We start from the raw sequence: 19,999 nt of genomic DNA, 5'->3' as shown, positions 1-19,999 counted from the left end.
GATAGAGGAGGAAAAGTAGAGGCCCCAGCACAGAACCTTGTGGGACACCATGGGTAAGAGAGGTGGTGGAGGACATAAACTTGGAGATGGCCACAGAGAAGAAACGCTCGGAAAGATAAGAGGAGAACCACTCCAGAGCAGATCCTGATAGGCCTACCCAGTCTCTCAGCCTCTCCAGTAGCAGATGATGGTCAACAACAGTGTCAAAGGCTGCAGTCAGGTCCAGCAGGACCAGAACAGAACAGTCCCCTGCATCACTGTGAGTCAGAAGGTCATTAGAGACCCTAAGAAGAGCTGTTTCAGTAGAATGAGCTCTACGAAAACCTGACTGGAAGCTATCATAGATGTTATGTTCATCAAGAGCAGCTGTGAGTTGTTTAGCCACAACCTTTTCCAAGATCTTGGAGATGAACGGAAGTTTAGAGATGGGTCTGAAGCTGCTGTGGAGAGAGGCGCAAAGACTTGTTTTTTAAGAAGTGGGTGGATTACAGCGTTCTTAAAGTAAGCAGGGACCTTACCAGAAACCAGAGAAGCATTAATTATAGAGAGCACGCTGGGACCGATGGACTGAAAAGCACTTTTAAACAAAGATGAGGGTAAGATGTCGAGGGGGCATGCAGAGGTCTTCATAGAGTTAACTAGTTTGGTTAACTCAGGCAAAGAAACAGGAGCAAAGCCATCTAGGATGATGGGCCTGGTTGGAGTCGGGAGAGGCAGCGATAAGGCTGAAGGAGAGATGCTAGATCTAACCTTATTGACTTTGTCCACAAAGAAAGACAGAAAGTTCTCACAGTCTCCAACAGAGTGGATGGAGGCTGTAGGAGAGGCAGGAGAGACGATGCTGCTGATGGTGTTAAACAGCACCTTGGGGTTCCCTTTGCTCTGGGACACCAGGTTGGAGAAACAGGAAACCCTAGCGTCTCTGACTGCAGAGTTAAAGGATGTCAGAAGATCCTTTAGGTGCAGCAGATGGACGTGGAGATGGGTTTTCTTCCACAAGCGCTCAATTTTTCTGCATTGGCACTTCAGGCTGTGAAGGCTGTCATTAAACCAGGGAGTAGGGTTCACTGCAGGAACTGATCTGGTTCTGACAGGACAGATGGTGTCCAGAATGGAGAGGCAGTGCTCGTTAAACTGAGAAGTTAAGGAGTCTGGGTCATTATCAGAAGAACAGGGTGGATCAAAAACAGCAGAAAAATTGCTAGCTGTGCTCTCATTAAGAAAATGAGAACTAACCATACGGCGAGCAGGAGGTGGGGACGCAGAAACTGACAAGTTAAAGAAAATGCAATTGTGATCTGAAATATAAACGTCCTCAGGACAAACACTATCAGCATTTAGACTCAAGGTAAAAACAAGGTCTAGAGTGTGCCCCCTGGTGTGTGTGGGGCCAGAAACATGCTGGGTAAAGCCAAAGGTATCCATAAGGCTGGAGAAATTCATGGCAAAGAGATCGGAGGGATCATCAACGTGGATGTTAAAATCACCAACAATCACCAGTCTGGACAGCTTCACAGTGGAGGATAGAAAGTCACTAAACTCCTGAAGGAAAGAACTGTTTGGACCAGGTGGACGATAGACCACAGCACAGTAGAACGAGTCCTTACGCCCGACTTTAATCAGCTGCAGTTCAAAGGAAGCAAAGTGACCAGAGGTTGTAGAGCTACATGGAAGATGGTCTCTGAAAACAACAGCTAGGCCTCCACCACGACCAGAACCCCGGGGCTGGCTAAGAAAAGAATAACCACTCGGGCAAAGTTCAATCAGACCAGAATAATCAGATGTTTGCTGCCAAACTTCAGTCAGAAACAAAAAATTCAGGTTTTTAGACAGAATTAGATCATTGAGCAGGAAGGTCTTATTGTTAACAGAGCGGGTATTTAATAGAGCCATGCTGAGTGAGGTGGAGGAATCAGAAACTACTGAAACAGCTGGAGTTAGTGGACGTAAATTAGCAGGGTTAGATCCATGGTGTTTATAAAAACCACTCATGGAGGGAACAGGAGGAGAAACCACTGAGGAATGAGGATAAACCGACCTTAAAAAACTTGGACGGATGAACCGCGTCCCAACGCGACCTGGTGGGAATGCGGAAGTGGCGCTCACGTCACCAAACAAAAGACAAGAAGCTAGAAAATAGCGCCAATGTTTACCAGATAAACCACGCTTTAAGAGAAGTCTTGTGCCGGGGACACACCGGCCGCGGAAGCGCCGCGAAAATGGGACCGCCTTCATTCGGCGCCCTTGTTAAGCTATTCTATAGACCACATGGGCCGCCTCACGCCGGCGTTCCAACCCGCGCCGTGTAGCGTGCAGGGGTGTGTGGTTTTGGGTGTCTTCACCGGAGCAAACAGGACAGAGAGGCAGAAAGTCTGAGGCAAGCAGTTAAGATGGATGACTTTAAATTAATTATGGAAGTTGAGAAACACAAGGAGCTGTACGACCCCCGAAAAACATGGTTATTTACGTAAGAAACTGCTAGGATACAGCTGCAGAATTTGAGCGGGTTCCAAGAGATTCAACTGGCAGAAACAACTCATACCATAGGTTCTCTCTCTCACACACACACACACACACACACACACACACACACACACACACACACACACACACACACACACACACACACACACACACACGCACGTAGAGGAAACGAGCTGAGAAAAGGCAGAGAGGAAATGGAGGACAACAAGTGTTTAAAAGAAAAACTACAGCTGAGCCGAGGCGCGCCATGACTGGGGCGCGTCTGATCTGAACTGAGGAGCGGCGAGCAGCGGCCGAATTTCGTGAGCGATTCGCTTCTCGGCGCTTCCGCGGCCGGTGTGTCCCCGGCGTTATTCTCACCTAGATTCCTGCTCGTTTACCTCTTTTCCTCCGACGTTTTCCCGGGACCGGACAAACATCGCTAGAGGTGCGCAGCTCTGGATCATCATTTGGTTCCGGGCCAGTGCGCCGCTCAGGTAAACAAACAGGGTGATAAATCCTTGGTGCATCTTGGGCGGTCGTGAACGAACGGAAGGACAAAAGAGTCTGGCGATCATAGGAGATGGTAGCAGGGACACCACTGAAGAGGATCGCAGACAGGAGCAAGGTGGAAAAGAGGAGGTTAGTGGAGAAAAGTTTGAAAAAGTGGCCGGTGACCGCGGCTAAGCCAAGCACAGGCGCCATCTTGTTGCCGACCGGAGGTCTAGAGTGTGCCCCCTGGTGTGTGTGGGGCCAGAAACATGCTGGGTAAAGCCGAAGGTGTCCATAAGGCTGGAGAAATTCAGGTAGGTAGGTTTTAACGTTGCAAATCTGCAAAGCTTGCCTCCATGGAGTTAACCTTCACAAATTTAATTCAAATCATGAGTTATGGAAATGAGATCATCTCCATTCGTCCTGAGCTTTAAACAAACAGAACAGTCAGAACTCTGCTGAACTGGGTTTCAGGCCTCCATGGGCTGACTGTAAAACGTGTAAAAAAATAAAATAAAATAATAATAATAATAATAATATAGGCAGTTACGCTCCAGTTTTCGGGACTGAAATTATTTTTTAGCTAAACCCAGACAAAATTAACATTTACTTGTGTTAAAATTCCGGACCAGCAACCTTCAGAGGACACTTCCTACCCGTCCTGCCAGACTCACCCTCCGCCTACGCTACACTGAGGACTTTGCTCTCCATAAGGAAGCATTGGCATGGCTGGCTAGCATAGGATGGCTATGAATTTGGACAGTCTAGGTCACACCATCCTGCATCTAATCAACACGACTCCCTCTCAATAGAGACTATTGGCTATGAATTTTGACAGTCAAGTCGTCATATTTATTTCCATCCTTACCTTAGTGTTTGTCCTGTTGCCTGGCAGCCGTGAATGTGTTCAACAGAAGTTAAAACAAGCTTGTTTAATGACTGTCATATGTGGGGAGATTTCAACATACAAAAAGGGCCTAAAGGTCCTGGTCCCCACGAGTCAGACACCAGGGACAGCAAGCAGGCCTTGGTCAGAGGAGCGCAGAGAGCCTGATGAAGAATGTCTGTTCAGGAGTGTGGCAAGATGGGGGGGGGGGGGGGGGGGGGGGGGGGGTTGCACCCTGGAAGAAATTGAAAACAAAACCAGGAGTTTGAAACGAGAACGGTAACAGATCAGAAGCCAGTGCAGGGAGGCCAGAACAGGACTGATGTGGTCCCGTTTCCTGGTCCAAGTCAGAAACCTGGCAACGCTGTTCTGCATAACCTGTAGGCAATGCAGTGATGGGTGACACAGCCCTGTATATAGAGAGTTGCAGTAATCAAGCCTAGAAATTACAAAAGCATGGAGTACCCGCTCCAGGTGGTCTCTCGACAGCATATGCTTGATTTTTGAAAGGCGTCTCAGATGAAAGAAACTGGACCATATCACAGAGTTGATGTGAGCATCAAATTCAAGTCCAGAGTCAATTTTCACCCCCAAACTTGTGACAACTGGTTTTGAGTAGGCAGAAAGACGGCCGAGATCAGCATAACGACCCACAGCCCTGCTATTGGGGTGAAAAACAATGAGCTCCGTCTTTCAACCTGCTGCAAGGATTTTGCGGGACTTTGTGGCACGGTGACAGAGGTGGAGCAATCTCTTTCTGTATGTACAGATGATTTAGTTCATCTTCATGCTAAAATGGATGCCATGACAAAATAGATGGATGCATTGGAAAACAAGTGTGAGGATTTGGAATCTCACCATAACAATATGTATGTATTGTTGGTGTGCTGGAGGACAATTTTTAGTCTGTTGCAGATATATCTACGCTCCTTATGGAAATGTTTCAATTCGAGAAACCTCTTTTGGACGGATCTCATTGGTCGTTGGCTCCTAGACCAGCTGCCGGGGATGCCCTCGTACCATGATCGTGCTATAACATTATTATGAGGATTGTGCCAGAATTCTCTAGAAAGCCAAGGAACTGCGATGAGTACAGGTACGTAATATGGCCATCTTTGTTATGTCCAATTACACCGCCAAGACAGCACAGGCTTGCACAGCTTTCAATGACGTTCACAGCCAACTTCAGAGTACTAATGGAGCTTGGTTTGGCATCTTTCATACGGCTAAACTTCGCATCACATGTCAAGGAGTACAACATTTCATTTTCATTTCATTTCATTTATTTATAAAGCCCCTTCTGCGACCATTGCAGATGCCCAAGGTGCTGACCACAACAAAATAAAAACATAAAACCATCAGAATAAAATATAACAATCGTAAAACTAACATAAAATCATTTAAAAGAGGAGAGTAAAAGCAAAAAATAAATTCCTGAACAAGATTAAGAGGCCGGGGCATCGAAACCAGGTAAAATTTGCTAATCCTGGAATGCCTTTACAAAAAAAATGGGTCTTAAGGCGAGTCTTAAAACCCGCAATGAGGGTGACTGACGCACCATCAAAGGCAACTGGTTCCAAAGTGCAGGTGCCAACACCGAGAACGCACGGTCCCCCCGTGACCTGCGCATGACTTCACCTCGCCGAACGATGTTGAGGATTATTCCAAAAAGAATTGTCAAAAATGAGACATATATATATATATATATATACACACACACACATATACTTATATATATATATATATATATATATATATATACACACACGTGCCAATGTTATTAATTAGAATGATATGGCCCAAATTGCTTTGATATTTAAAATAAATTCCAAAAATATCAATACAGTGACATTAAGACAGATATGGTGTGGTGATCCTAACAATTCTGTTGTAGGATATACCTCAGACCTGCTCTCCTCGTTCTCAGACATTTTCCTAAAAAGAAGTTTTTTTTACACCTCATAGTTTCTCAACTTTTCTGTTGTGTATTCTCTCCATCGTGATAATAATGGCGCACCAAGCAAAAGGGAGCAGGTGTCTCATAGTATAACCATCCCTGTGTCACTGAAGGAAATTCAGATGAGCCTCAGAGCTGCGTGTGTAAACGGGACGGTAGTTGAAACTCCCGTTGACTTTATTTGCCAAATGCAGGAAAAACCAAAGTGTCTGACGGCAACAGAACCAGAGATGGTAGGTTGACGCCTGCGCCGTCTCTAGTAGAAGCGATCAGCAGCAGCAGACGTAAATCGGCGGTCTCCAGCTCTGCAGTGACCGACTCCTGAACGTCACTCACTCATCCGGGAAGCACTGGGTTCTCATGAAGAAATGCAGCTTATTGATATAACGTTTTTCTTGCTCCCGAGAACAAATATTTTTTTCAAGTATTTGTAAAAAACACGTTATTTGTGTCTTTCTGAATACCGTATTCGGGTTCGGCTCCGCCCCTAACATCTATGATCGAATCAGAGCTTGCTCATCTCGAACAAGTCCACGGTTTGCTGTCGAATGAGAGCCCTACTAGCCAATCAGGGTCGAGAAAGGCGGGCTCTTCCTTGAACGCTCTCGGTTCGGACCGTCACTAGGTTACTGCGCGCGTGCTCGCGCCCGCGTGACTTCCTACTTCGGAGAAACGAAACTTAAAAAGGCGGTTTGGTTTCAGGGTGACTTTGGCTGTATGTAGTTGGGAGCAGCTGCGCTTATAAATACCAGACAACCCGAACCCTACCTTGTTTCTAGAGCCTGCCTCCGGTCCAGGTCAGGTGAGTCCATCATCCTGGTGCCCTCCGTGGGTACAACGGATGACAATAAATATTTATAGCTGGGCTAGTAATACTCATATTAATAATCCAAATAATAATATTGAAAAAAAAAACGTGCTGTTCGTTTTATATCAAAACATGAGCAGATCATGAGGGCAGATTCTATGGCCAGGAAATTTATGAGTAATGATGTCAAATGTTTTTGGAAAGATGTAAAAACAATTAATAATTGCAAATCATCTCTACCAGGTACTGTTGAAGGTGTTTCTGGGCAAGATAACATCGCAACATTGTGGAGACAACATTATTATGCATTGTTCAACTGTTTAAAAAGTGATCGGTATGGGGATAGCTCTGTTATTAATTATGAATCTATTTGTTTAACGACCCACGAGGTGCATGAAGCTATTCACAAACTAGCTGATAATAAGGCTTGTGGTCTGGCTCACATTAGTGCAGAACATTTGAAACATGCTAGCCAAAGACTAGCTCCCCTTTTATTTAGCTCTTTGTTTTACAGGGTTTATGATTCATGGCATACTACCAGACTCAATGATGGCAATTCTGCTTGTTCCAGTTATTAAGAACAAATCTGGGAAGGTGACCAGTATGGATAATTATAGGCTGATTGCACTAGCCAGTGTTTTATCTAAAGTTTTAGAAAGAATCATATTTTATAGAATCACTGTGTACCTCAATTCCTTGGATAATCAGTTTGGCTTTAAGCCAAAACATGGTACTGACATGTGTATATACGTACTTAAAGAAATGGTAAACTGGTATAGAAATAGAAATTCTTCTGTCCTTATGTGTTTTATTGATGCTTCTAAGGCTTTTGATCGTGTCAACCACAGAAAACGTTTTATTAAGTTAAAGCAACAGGGGTCCCCGGGTTTACTGTGAGAATCCTGTCTTACTGGTATGCTCATCAGATGATGCAGGTTAAATGGGGTGGCAGCTTCTCTGCACCATTTGGCATTAGTAATGGTGTTAGGCAGGGTGGAATTTTGTCTCCTGTTTTATTTAATTTGTATGTTGACGATCTGTCAGTGAAGCTGAGAGCCTGTAACACAGGATGTTTGATGGGTAAAACTCTGATCAGCCATCTGAAGTATGCTGATGACCTGGTGGTCTTCAGTCCAAGTAGTGCTGGTTTACAGCAGCTCCTAAATATCTGTTCTGAATATGGTGTGCAGTATGATATCCAGTATAATGCTCTTAAAAGTGCTATCTTGATATGTAGAACCAATCAGGATAAAAAGCTAAACTTCCCTGTGTTCAAACTGTCTAATAGTGATATTAATGTGTGTGAGAAGGGGAAATACCTTGGCCACTTTATAACCGATCAAATGCGTGATGATGCTGACATCCACAGACAGTGCTGTAAGCTGTATGCACAAGCTAACACTATAGCACGTAAGTTTAGTTTTTGTTCACCTCCAGTTAAGGTGGCTTTATTTAAAGCATATTGTACTCCGCTTTATACAGCCCAACTGTGGTCATCCTACAATCAGAGCAGCATGAATAAGCTGCATGTTTCATACAATGATGCCTTAAGAATCATTCTTAAAATACCCAAAGGGGGCAGTGCCAGTCAGATGTTTGTAACAGAAGGCATTTGCACTTTTAAAGCTCTTTTAAGAAAACTAGTATTCACATTTAGAGAATGAATGGATAGTTCTGCCAACAGTATAATTTTAGCAATCACTGATCCTGCTGTGAGCAGTTGTCGCTATTTGTCCAGTATAAGGAAACATTGGTTGAAGTGTTTGTGTGGTTACTCTTAATTGTGTGGAACATCTTTATAGTAAGTTTTTAAAATAGATTTAGATATTTATTTTATTTTCATGCTTTTATCTTTTTTATTTGTTCTATTTGTTTTTACCTTTTTAGTTTCATTAATTGTTTTTAATGTTTTGTTGTTTTATACAGTATATATATATATATATTTTATCTGGACCTTAGAGTCTCAGTAAAGATTATCTGTCTGTCTGTCTATAGTAGAGCTGAAACAACTAATCAGTTTAATCGATTATAATCGATTATTAAAATAGTTAACAACTTTTTTAGTCATCGATTAGTTGTTTAATAATCACATTTTACCGCATAAAGTCTATTTTTACCACAATCTGACATCGGTTACAATCTGTTCAATTTGCCGCCAGTGTGTGGCAGTAATGAGCCACTGATCTACCAGTGGAGCCATAGAAGAAGAAACGAGCCAATAAGTGCGCTCGGTTTTCATGACGTAACACGTTACTGACGCGCATCTTGCTGTGAGAGATGGCAGAACAAGAAGAAATACGGAAGAAAAATAGAAGCGACAAAACTGAAGAGAAACCCTGGACAAATACCTCACGAGTATGGGAGCACTTCACTCTAGATGCCTTGAAAAGACGGGTGACCTGGAAAAAAAGCAAAAACCATCTAGCATGGCACGGAAGCACGACGTCCCTAAGTGAACATTTGAGACGAAAACATGTGGGGGCTGATGCAGCAGAGGAAGAGCCAGCCCGGTAAGTAACAGAAAATAAGCTAAATATAGTGGTCCATCACTACACGCAGATCAAATTTGGGACTTAGTGTTTTAGCTGAGTTCGTTATAGTGGATGTTAAACATGTTTTTTTGCCCCGTCAGTCTACGGTGTTCTACTTCTGACTGACTAGATGCAATCGTGAATCTCCTCCGTGTTGTGTATCATGCGCTTGCCAAATTTAGCACGTCTGTTTATAAGAATGTTCTCATTAAGAGAAAAACAGCACAAACCCATAACTATGTTCCTCATTCAAAAAAGGACAACTCCGCAGAGAAAAATATACAGACGAGCTGTGTCCAGGTGAATATAACGCGGCATAGTTGTACGCTTTCAATTTTGAAATACAGGAGAAATTCAGAAAGTCATTTTTTTTACTATTAAAAGGCTGTTTTACTATCTAACGCTGTAAAACGCCTCACAACACATTTTTGTCAAAATAAATGATCACTGTATATTGTTAATTAATTCAAATAATATAATATTAATTTAGTGTTATAGTGTGTGTGCTGCTTTATTTTATATGTGTACTTATTTCAGTCTATTTGTGTTTCTCATGCAGAAAAAAAAACAAGCAACGATGGACAACTACATGGGGAACAAGACACTCACCCCCCAGCAATGCACACCACTTACAAACTATTCTAGATTCTACATAATTTTTTTATGGAATTTACCTCTTATATTTTGATGCCAAAAAATTATTCTGGACTGATATTTTGCACTGTTTAGCTCATTTTACACTGCTGACTGTGTTCGTGTGCAATAAAATAGATTGCAGTCAACTGCACAATTCTCCTATGTTTTTCTTTTTCTTAATTGAAATGTATTCATCACTTGTATAGGTTAAATAGCTAAACAATAACAAACCGATTAATCGAAAAAATAATCGACAGATTAATCGATTAGCAGCCCTAGTCTATAGTTTATGTTGTTTGGGAGAGGGCTGTGTAACCTCTGTTAAATGCACTCAGTAAAAACGGTTTCCGGTGCGACGGTGATGATTAATCCAGAAAGAACAGAAACAACTTTTAAGGTGACATCAACTATTAAAGACGGGAACTCAACTTCCTGCCTCGCTGCAGAAGTGCTCATAGCTTTGGGGCGTGTTTTGTTTGGAATATTGTAACCGCGCCATCTAGAGGATGTCCCACTCTGTCATCATAACTGTTGCAACCAGTTATAAATATAAAATTCTGTTCATACATTTTATAATGAACTAGTTCAGCTCATAGTTCACATTTATCTTTTGCTCACAGTTCCAAAACTGAACTAGTCCCCAGTTCTTTAGTACAGCAGCAGCTGTTACCCGCACAATCCTGATCTTTCCAGCTGCAGCTTTTGCCCCTACAGCATAATCTCAATAACATGAAGAAAACTTACTGTTTGAATTTTTAAAGAGGAATTGTGAAACAGTCTGAAGAGGAAACCAGGCTGACGTAGGCACCAAAGGATGGGCCTCAAACTCCTTTTCAAAGGTTATGAATTAATTTTATGACTTCATACGTTACAGATAAGTTACAGAACTTAAGTGCAACAAGCCCAAATGAATAAACAAATAACAAAGCAAATAAATTCATTAATTAACGAATAATCAAACAAATAAATAGGGGATGTCCCGATCAGGTTTTTTTGCCCTCGAGTCCGAGTCATTTGATTTGGAGAATCTGCCGATACCGAGTCCCGATCCGATACTTTTGATACATAAAAAAAAAAAAATAAGAAAAGGAAGAAACAGTTCCAGAAGGTTCCTTATTTTTTTATTCAATTACCTTTTCATTTAAATTTTTAACAAAAGGTCACTTCTGTGAGGTAGCTTGAACAATCAAGTAATAAATAACATAAATTCTTCACTTTTGGACTTTATTGCAAATATAAAAAGTCTAATATAAATACAGATAGCACTTCAACTTAAAATACCTGGCAGGGGTCTATTTTGCCTCGACCCCCAAAATGTTTAGATACGTCCCTGGGTATGGGACGGTGTTTTGAAGATGATCTGAATTGTGTCAACTATATAAATACTACATGCTGATAAATTAGTGCTTTATACAGGTACAAACGTGTAGTGGGATCAATCTACCTACATTTTATTTTTTTAAGAACTTTGTTTAGTTTTCTTGGTTTTAATTTTCCTGTCTTCCTGTCCTGTCTGTCTCTGATCTTCCTGCATCTCCCAGTCCTCCAGTGATGAGCGCTGCAGCGGGACACACACACGTCATGCACAAATACAGACAGAACTTACCAGAGAGAAAATGAACGGACACAAATGACTCTGTGTTAATTATATATTTTTTGGTGACACCACTTAGAAACTTAGAAAATGTTACTGTGGCCGTGTGCAGAACGCAGCTGGAGTTCATGAATAATCAGCGGTCTGCCTGCCGCTCTCTGGATCTCTGCCGCTCTGGATCTCCTTCACTAACCAGCTAACTACAAACCTTTCCACTAACCTGTCATGTGGGACCCTCACCAAGTAACCCTCAAGTCCATGCTGTCTCTGGAGGAGCAGATAGGAGACAAGACCTCCTGTAACTTGAAATGAAACAAAGCTTCCTCCCAGTTTCTCTTTAAGCAGAATTTAACATCAATTTATCATCATGACACAAAATAATAAAGTGGAACAAGAACTTCTATCTTCTATTTCTCTCTCCTTTTAACTTCTCCATGTCCCTAAATAAAAGATGATCACGCTGCAGCCGCCGTCATTGACCACGCCCCCTCCCCAAGACCGTATCTCCCTATATTACAACAAGCAGTCTGACTGAGCGCTTCCAGGAGAAATAATAATTAAATTATGAAAATAACGCGTGTTTGGAGCATCGGTTTGGAGGAGCGTCCTCCGATCCTTTCTCTTGTGTGAGCAGACAGTGTCTCTCTCTCTCTCTCAGTCGCTGATTGAGCGAGCGGAGCGCGCCGCACGACAACCAGCTCAATTAACATAATTCACGGCCCAAATCCAACAGAACCGGTCGGGCTTATTCGGTTCCGGTTTGGTCTCAGGTTACAACTCCAGCGCTCAGCCCTGCAGTACCACATTGAGGCGGAGGTAAATGTGGAGGACGCTCACTCTGACAGATTTGGATGCAGCTGGTGCCGCCGTTAAAAAAACAAAACTACATTCCACTGTAATCGATTATGGCGTACTCTTCTACGATGCAGAATCGTTTATGTCCGCATCCCGATGCATCGATTATTTGATTATTTTCCTCAGCTCTACATTCTGGCCCCAGGCTAGGTGTCCCACCTGAAGGCTAAGCTTCTGCTGGTGTAGCTGTTAGTCACTGAGGCCCAGACCACGATACAATAGCAATGCCTCAAATTTGAATTATTTTTGTTTCTACACACAACAGAAATCAGCAGGAAGAGGAGAAACGCTGATATCCAGCTGCTCATAAAAATTTTTTAAAAATCAGTAAAGCAAAGTATAAAATCTATCAGAACACTGAGTTGCCATATAGACCCTTGTAAGTCATTCTCTGGAGGGAAACACTCCGATGCGCCTGTTTCAGGAACTAGGATAACATAGCAGAATTTGGAGTCTTAATTCCCAATATTTGGACATCACACACACACACACACACACACACACACACACACACACACACACACACACACACACACACACACACACACACACAGGGTCCGAAATTCAATTTTATACTCACCGGCCAAGCTACCGGCCAAGCATATTTTTTACTGGCCAAAATTCTAAATGATTTAGATCTACCTAAAGCATGTTTTTCTATATTATGTTGATTCCAAACAGAGTGACAAAATAATTAAAACATCAATTAATAAGAAAAACAACTATTTTGTCATTTTTACTATTTATTTATTTATTTTTAGAGATGTTTTTATGAACTCTTTCATTGAAATCTAGTCAGACTCCTTGTTTTCTCTGTCCATGAAGTCTGGCCTCCTGCTTCTGACACCGTCTTTGTGCCACAGCATTACAGCCTCATTTGGGTCATAGTCCTTGATCTCTGGAGAACACAGCCGCACCATGAGAATATCTGAAAGTGTGTCAGGGCTAGGGTTGTCACGGTAACCGGTGTAGCAGTAAACCCCAGTAAAAAAGTTGACAATAATAATAACCGTCTTGTTTTTAAAAAACTATATTATCTCGGTGGATTACCGTGGCTGCAGTGTAGGCGCGGTGACCCTTACCAGCCACTGTATCATCTACTGAAGTTGCCAGCGGCACATGCGCACTTTGTTGTTTACGACCAAAACTTTCTTTAAGCTAAAGCTGAAATAATGGCCAGAGGAGACGGCAGCACTCGGGACATTTATTATCCCTCAAAGAAGACAAAGTCGGAAATGTGGGCATTTTTTGGATATTTGAAGAATGCCGAGGGACAGTTGTCTGTGAAAGGCAGCAACGCTACGTGGCCATCATAATGTAGCCATTGTCTCACGACTTCGCCATCTCCAGTTCGCCACTTTTTACAAAAGCTTCTGGTTGCCACTGGTCCTGGTGGTATTTCTTCCAGTTCGACGAGTTTTCTTTTGGAAGGCTGGCTGACTCCAGTTAAAAACCGCCACATTTCACTGCTAGTTTTAACACGAAGCTAACTGCTAACTTGATAAACTGATTGAATGAGATAGGTGGAAATGACGTTGGATGCGGCGTTCAAGTTTTGCGTACGTTTGTGTACGTTGCATGCAGGCGGGAGGAGTATCAGAAATCCATGGAAGATGTGTCAGAGTCCAAGCCCCCAGGCCGGGCACTCCCAGCTGACCGGCTTCTGTCTCGGACCATTACCCAGCATGCGCACTTTGTTGTTTACGACCAAAACCCAGCATGCGCTCTTTCTGGCGCTCACAGGGAGCAGACGCTTCTGCCTTTCCTCCTCCCTTATCTGTGTTTTCCCAAGGCTCTTTTTGTCCTGTCTGCCTACAGAGCGCTTCTCTGCATTTCCTCTGCAATCACCTTTTTATTTTTCAATATGGACTTAATTAATTGGTCATTCAATGCGATTGATAAGATTTTTTCTACAATGAGGACGGAGGAGGGGGCTCACGCTTGTCCTCAGGGGACACATGCAGCGGGATACATGTTCGATTCCTGGAAAAAGTGGAATGTCATCTGTCTCTCTCAGCTGTCCATTGAGGACGTCGAAGATATGTGGATATTTGGCCTGATGATCGTTGGATTTCTTCTGATTGGAGTGGGTGGATATCTGGCTTTCCGTAAAATTGGGATGACGGGAGTGATTGGAGGGCGACCCGCATCCATGGACGGCACCGTCCGTGTGGATACCTCACAGACTGGGACGTTGCTCGAGGTGAATCGCAAGCTGGACAACGTCTTGGCTGCGTTACCGGTGTTAGCGCGCAAGATTGATAACATCTCGGAAAGGGTCACCGGACGGTGTGGAGATGTTTAATCACTGATTTGGCTTCACTGGAGGACTTGAATGATCAATACAGACTTAAGGCAGAGAGGAAAAATTATCTCTGTCTGACCCAAAACAAAGTTCTGTTATCGAATCTGACGCCATAAGCAGCCTTGGAGTTGCATGCAAAACCCCCACGCTGGAAGGAATGCAGACAAATGCTGTGAATTTCTATCCACCCACCCCCCCGGCTTCAGATTGTGCTCTCTACCGAGGTCATGACGCTGATGGACTCTCTGCTCTCTGTGCTTCCCCTGACCTCCCTCCCACCTGCGGAGCCAGCTGGTGAGCGCCACACAGGCCGCCCCCGCTGATGAAACCAGGATCCCAGCCCCACCCCCCTACCTACCGGGTCTCATGTTGTGAACTGTGACGTTTGTTGCTTACATGTTGGGTGTTTTTTTTTTGCATTGGAGCGCTACACCCTGCTGGTGTAACTCTGTTAATGCCTTTTTTTTCTCCCTCCCCTGAACTTTCCTCATGTATTCCCTTACTCATTAAGGTAGCGCGACTCAGGGTTGCGAATGACCACAGTCACCAATTCTTGTCATGTGTTTTGCCCATGTATGTCTGATCTCTGAATTGTGTGTACTGGAACTCTAATTTCCCTCTGGGATTAATAAAGTATTGATTGATTGATTGATTGATTGATGCCCCTCGCGGGGATTCCCTCCACGTTGCACCTGCGTCATCCATGTCTATATATGGAAGACGCCACACCGGCTCTTCACTCAGTCATCGTTCCACCGTGTTCCATGATCAGAGTATTCAGAAGCTAAGACAGCTAAACCTCCACCTTTCTAACTCAGACCTCATCCTTCCGTCAGCCTATTCAGCACCGCTTGCAGCCAGCAGTCTCTAATAAAGCTCTTACTCCCGAACCCAGTCTTCGAGTCTGACAGGATGACTGAGTCCATTAATCCAGCGGAGTTCGAGCAGATGAAGAGGAAGTTGGAGCAGGTTGTTAGCGAGAACGTTCAGCTCCACGCCCTGGTCGACCAGCTTAACACCAGGCTGAACTCCCAGACCGATCTCCCAGACCGATCTCTCCCTGCAGATGTCTACTGCCGTCACGGCACTCCAGCAGCAGGTTCATGCGTTCCAGTTGCGAGCCCTCACTCCACCGACGGGAGAGCCACACTTCTGTCTCCCCGGAGAAGTGGAGTGGAGAGACGGGGAGTCCAGACGGTCTGCTTGCTACCCTCGACATGCAGTTCGAGTGCCACCCAGGACGCTTCCCCACTGCGCGCTCTCGGGTGGCACAGCTCACCTCCCTGCTCTCCGGACGCGCGGCAGAGTGGGCCGCTGCGCTCTACAACTCCAAATCACCAGAGTGCAGCGACTACGCTGCATTCGTGGCCGCTCTCAGAAAGACTTTTGTTCCACCCAGCAGCGAAATGGGGGCAGAGACACGACTCCTAAAACTCCGCCAGAAGGAGCGCTCTGTGTGCGCATATGCGTCGGAGTTCCGCACCATCTCCGCCAAGCTGCGGTGGGATGACTCTGCCCTCCGAGCCGTCTTCTTGGAGGGACTGGCAACCTACATCCGGGATGAGATGGCGGGAAAGGAGCTACCCCAGACCCTGGATGAAGTTGTGGACCTGGCGTTGCGCATGGATCAGTGGGTTTTGGTTCGGCCCAAGCCTCTCATTCGCCCATCCAGGGCACCTGGACTTTTTCCTCGTCCCCCCACGCCTACTCCCGGACCCGTTGCCACTGAGGAGCCCATGCAACTGGGCCACCTTCCTCCAGAAGAGAGACAGCGACGGTGGCGCGAGGGCCTCTGCGCCTATTGTGGTTCCCCCGACCACAGACGCATGAACTGCCCCCTCCGTTCGGGAAACGAAGGAACCCACTGAGTCTCGGGGTCGCTCAGCCTGGGTCACCTCCAACCCCTGCCCTTTCCAATCGGCTCCTTCTGCACGTCACCCTCCAATATGGCGAGACCTCGCTCCAGATGCACGCGCTGGTTGACTCGGGGGCCGCTGACAATTTTATGGATGTGGATCTGGCTGAACGCCTACGGATCCCCACTACCCCCTTGGAGAGGGTTGTACCAGTGACCACGGTGGACGGCAGGCCCCTCCAGCCTTACCCTGTCCAAAACCGAACGCAGTCTCTTCAGATGACAGTCCAGGGCCACTGGGAGACCCTCCATTTCCTGATTATCCGTGCTCCCTCCTCTCCTCTAATCCTGGGATTTCCCTGGCTCCGCCTCCACGACCCACGGATCTCCTAGTCCCAAGCTCGCCTTCTGGAATGGGGGGCCCAGTGCCGGACCCACCTCTCTCCTCCTCCACCTCGACCTGACTGCCCGGAAGGTGGCTCCGTTCAGCGCCACCCAATCTGCCACCACCCTATCGGGATCTGGCCGCAGTGTTCGATAAGCAGCGAGCCACCGCTCTGCCGCCTCACCGTCCATACGACATGGAGATCAAGCTCCAGTCAGGAACCATTCCACCCCGGGGGTGCCTTTTTTCTCTCTCCCCCGCCGAGTCCAGAGCTATGGAGGACTATATCGACCAGGCCCTCCAGCAGGGTTTCATCCGACCCTCGTCGTCCCCAGGTGCCGCAGGCTTCTTCTTTGTGAGGAAAATGGAGGATGATCTCCGCCCCTGTATTGACTACAGAGGACTGAACAAGATCACAGTCAGAGATCGCCATCCTCTGCCGCTCCTCACGGCCGCCCTGGATGCCATCTCCCAGGCGATGATTTTCACCAAGCTGGACCTCCGGAGCGCCTACAACCTGGTCCGCATCAAAGCTGGAGATGAGTGGAAGACGCCGTTCATCACCCCCACCGGTCACTGGGAGTACCAGGTGATGCCCTTCGGACTGTGCAATAGCCCCACCGTTTTCCAACGCTTCATCGATGATGTCCTCCGTGACATGTTGGGACGGTGGGTGTTTGCCTACCTGGACGACATCCTGATATACTCCAAGTCAGAGGCTGAACACCACCACCATGTTCGCGCGGCCCTGACCCGGCTCCTGGACAACAACCTGTTCTGCAAGCCCGAGAAGTGCTCCTTCCACCAGCGGTCCGTTTCATTCCTGGGCTACCTGATCTCGGACCAAGGTCTAACCATTGACCCTCAGAAAGTCCAGGCAGTTAAGGACTGGCCCCTACCTACCAGCCTAAAGCAACTGCAGAGTTTTCTGGGTTTCTGCAACTTCTACCGTCGATTTATCAAAGACTTTAGCACCATTGCAGCACCTCTCACTTCTCTCACCCGACCGAGCCCTCCTGGTCAACCGTTCCGGCTCACCCCAGACGCCGTTCGGGCCTTCCACTACCTAGTCGCTCGTTTCACATCGGCTCCTATCCTACGCCACCCGGATCAGGCAGTCCCTTTTGTGGTCGAGGTCGACGCCTCGGATGTCGGCGCCGGCGCCATCCTGTCCCAAGGCGGCCCCGACGACAGGCTACATCCCTGCGCCTACTTCTCCAGGAAGTTCTCCACCACCCAGCAGAAGTACGGCGTGGGGGATCATGAACTGCTAGCCATAAAATGGGCATTGGAGGAATGGAGGCAGTGGCTTCTGGGCACCACTCAGCCATTCACCATCTGGACTGACCACCAGAACCTAACCCACATACGGTCCGCCAAGCAGTTAAATCCTCGCCAGGCACGCTGGGCCCTCTTCTTCGAACCCTACGAGTTCCATCTCGCCTATCGCCCCGGGACAAAGAACCAGAAGGCGGACGCCCTCTCCCGCCAGTTCACCCATTCAGTGCCCACGTCCGAGCCGGCGCCCATCCTCCCGGAGCACAGTTTTGTGGCCCACCTTGGGTGGCCGTTGGAGGAGACCATCCAAAACGCCCTCCAGGGTGACCCAGCGCCACCAGAGACCCCCGCCGGTCGGCTCTACGTCCCCTCGGCCTGTCGCAGTGAGGCGCTGTCCTGGGCCCACTCATCACGCCTGTCTGGTCACGCAGGCTTCTCTCGGACTCTCAGGTTCTTTAAACGGGCTCTCTGGTGGCCACGTATGGAGAGGGATGTTAAGGAATACACGAGCGCTTGTGACGTCTGCGCCCGCTCTAAGGCATCCACCCAGGCTCCGGTTGGCACCCTCAGACCTCTTCCGGTGCCCAGCCGCCCCTGGTCCCATGTGGGGCTGGACTTTGTCACGGGTCTCCCGCCGGTCAACGACCTCGACACCATCCTGACGGTCACTGACCGGTTTTCCAAGGCTGTTCACTTCATCGCCCTCCCGGGCCTCCCCTCGGCCCGACGCACTGGTGCGCCTCCACGGGTTCCCGGTCGACATGGTCTCGGATCGTGGTCCCCAGTTCACGGCCCGTTTCTGGAAAGCCTTCTGCCATCTAGTGGGAGCCTCTGTCAGCCTGTCTTCAGGCTACCACCCACAGACCAACGGTCAAACAGAGCGGGCAAACCAACAGTTGGGCCGGTACCTCCGCTGCTTTGTCTCGGCGCAGCCCTCGCAGTGGCCTAAGTACCTCCTCTGGGCGGAGCTGTCTCATAATCTCCACACCTCCTCGGCCACTCAGATGTCCCCTTTCGAGGTCTGCTATGGCTATCTGCCCCCGGTCTTTGCCCACCAGGAACCCGAAGTTGCGGTGCCGGCCGCTCAATCCCTGGTGAGGCGCTGCAAAAATGCATGGATCAAGGCGCGGATCTCCATCACCCGGGCCAACGCCTGTTACTCCCACCAACACCTCCGCAGGCACCGCCCGGGCCCCTCCTATGCTCCAGGGGACAGGGTCTGGGTGTCCACGACATGCCTCCGGGTCCGCGCCGGTTCCAGGAAGCTTGCTCCCCGGTTCCTCGGACCCTACCCCGTGCAGAAGGTCATCAACCCGGACACGTACCGGCTGCGACTGCCTACAAGCCTTCGCGTCCATCCCACCTTCCACACCTCCCGGCTCAAACCTTATGTGGAATCCTCACTCCTGCCGCCTCGGGCTCCGGCGCCTCCGCCGGCCCGCTTCCTCGACGGTGAGCCCATCTACACCGTCCGACGCATTCTGGACGCTCACCACCGGGGTCGGGGTTGGCAGTACCTTGTGGATTGGGCGGACTACGGCCCTGAGGAACGCTCCTGGGAGCCGGCCCGCTCCATCTTGGACCCTGCCCTCATCTCGGACTTCTGGGCCCACCGAGGTGGCCCGGGGACTTCTGGAGCCGTCCCTGGACCGGGGGGTCCTGTCAGACTCCAAGCCCCCAGGCCGGGCACTCCCAGCTGACCGGCTTCTGTCTCGGACCATTACCCAGCATGCCCCTCGCGGGGATTCCCTCCACGTTGCACCTGCGTCATCCATGTCTATATATGGAAGACGCCACACCGGCTCTTCACTCAGTCATCGTTCCACCGTGTTCCATGATCAGAGTATTCAGAAGCTAAGACAGCTAAACCTCCACCTTTCTAACTCAGACCTCATCCTTCCGTCAGCCTTTTCAGCACCGCTTGCAGCCAGCAGTCTCTAATAAAGCTCTTACT

At 47.3% G+C, this 19,999-nt stretch overlaps 1 protein-coding gene across 7 annotated transcripts in view; it reads left to right on the top strand.

Moving 5' to 3' along the window:
- The first annotated feature begins 6,446 nt into the window (after positions 1 to 6,446).
- The window catches only part of LOC107376421 (3'-5' exoribonuclease HELZ2), an 81,704-nt gene continuing 68,151 nt past the window's right edge, over positions 6,447 to 19,999 (top strand). For 5 of the 7 annotated variants that reach the window (XM_070542777.1, XM_070542775.1, XM_070542772.1 and 2 more), the window contains exon 1: positions 6,447 to 6,600. The gene's annotated coding sequence lies outside the window, so the exon portion shown is untranslated. The remainder of the gene's footprint in view (positions 6,601 to 19,999) is intronic. The other 2 variants (XM_070542773.1, XM_070542774.1) reach the window with 2 other exon arrangements.

This window comes from Nothobranchius furzeri, chromosome 12 (genome assembly GCF_043380555.1).
Source record: "Nothobranchius furzeri strain GRZ-AD chromosome 12, NfurGRZ-RIMD1, whole genome shotgun sequence".
In the NCBI taxonomy this organism is placed as follows: Eukaryota; Metazoa; Chordata; class Actinopteri; order Cyprinodontiformes; family Nothobranchiidae; genus Nothobranchius; species Nothobranchius furzeri.
Note: the sequence above shows the minus strand (reverse complement) of the source record. Positions and strands in the feature narration are given on the sequence as shown.